Source organism: Dendrobium catenatum, unplaced genomic scaffold (assembly GCF_001605985.2).
Source record: "Dendrobium catenatum unplaced genomic scaffold, ASM160598v2 fragScaff_scaffold_133, whole genome shotgun sequence".
Lineage (NCBI taxonomy): Eukaryota > Viridiplantae > Streptophyta > Magnoliopsida > Asparagales > Orchidaceae > Dendrobium > Dendrobium catenatum.
The window spans coordinates 4,982,656-4,984,351 of NW_021318595.1; positions in this window are offsets into that span (position 1 = coordinate 4,982,656).

The following is a 1,696-nucleotide window of genomic DNA, read 5'->3' on the forward strand; positions in this document are numbered from 1 at the left end:
GGTTGCAGACGGAAGGCGATTGATGAGATAAGTAGCGGTAGTTGCTGCATCAAGCCAGTACGACAGCGGTAGCCCTGCTGTGTGAAGAAGCGTTCGTGTAGTAGTTATAATGTGGCGATGTTTTCTTTCCGCAATTCCGTTCTGCTCGGGCGTATAAGGGCATGTAGTTTGGTGAATGATGCCAGCCTTGCGGGTAAAATCCTTAAATTGATTGTTGAGGAATTCACCGCCACAATCTGTCCGAATGACTTTCAATTTTCGATTTGTTTGGCGTTCAATTAAAGAAACAAATTGAATAAAAGTACTAGTAACTTCGGATTTAAGCATGAGCGGGAAAAACCATATAAAACGAGAATAGTCATCTACGAATATTACATAGTATTTGAAACCTTGGTGAGAGGAGACCGGTGATGGTCCCCAAACATCCGAGTGAATCAAATCTAACGGTGCAGAAGTTTTGCTCAAAGAATTTTCAAATGTCAGCTTATGACCTTTACACGAAGCGCAAAAATTGCAAAAAGACTTAGCAAAAGAAATGTTAAGAGAGGGGTTTGAATGAGAGATTAGCCGCGGGACTTGTTGATGAGGATGCCCAAGCCGAAGGTGCCAGTCCGGTTGAGGCGGAACATCCACCGAGAGAGCTTTAGTATGAGAGCTGAGCTGATCTGGGACGGTGTACAGACCCTCTTTACACGGTCCCTGGAGGATAGGTAGACCTGTCATCCGATCCTTAAAGACAAAACCATTGGCGTCAAATGTAATTGAGATTGGATTATCTTTAACAAGTTTAGATATAAAAAGTAAATTATATGATAAAGATGGAACATGAAGAAGAAGAAGTCGAGATAAAAGAAGCGTACTAGACGGGGTAGGAAGGATGCCCGTTCCAGAGTGAGCAATTGGTATAGACCTTCCATCCCCTATGGTCACAGAATCTTGGCCGAGGTAGTTACTTGCGGTTGCAAGATTTTTAAAGTTATTAGTCATATGTGAGGAAGCCCCGGAATCGATATACCAGTCTGTTGAGTTGTTGTTGTCGTAATTGGCGAGCAGAGCAGACTGATTTTTGGAAGAAGTTTGATTCGGTACATAGTTAGGATTGAGGCGATGCCAACACGCATCGGCTTGATGACCTTTCTTTTTGCATATTTGACACGTGATGTTGGATGCTTGGGAAGACTTGTTGGTAGTAGCATTGTCAGTCGTTGATCTGCCTCGACCGCGTCTTCCACGTCCTCTGTATGTGTAGAGGGCTGTTTGAGCATCTGATATCTTAGGAAGCTTTAGCGTCGCTGCTTTGAGGTGGATTTCCTCACTCATAAGAAGCGCGTACAGTTGGTCGAGGGAAAGAGAGGTCTGCATCGTGCGAATGGTTGTAGTAAACGACTGATACTCAGGAGGCAATCCGTTTAGAATGTAGATCATTACATCTTTGGAATCCACAGACGAACCGGCGGACGATATTTGGTCCACGATCTTTTTGACTTCAGTGAGATACTGAGTCATTGACATAGATTGCATAGCAATATTGTGGAGCTCATTCTTGAGCTGTATAACCTTGGATCGGTTAGACGATTGGAACCGCGTGTGTAACGTTGTCCATATGTCCGACGTAGATTCAAGAGTGATGACATAGGGTAGTACGGTAGGAGATATCGTAGAACACATGGCGGTGGCCAGATTTTGATCAATGACA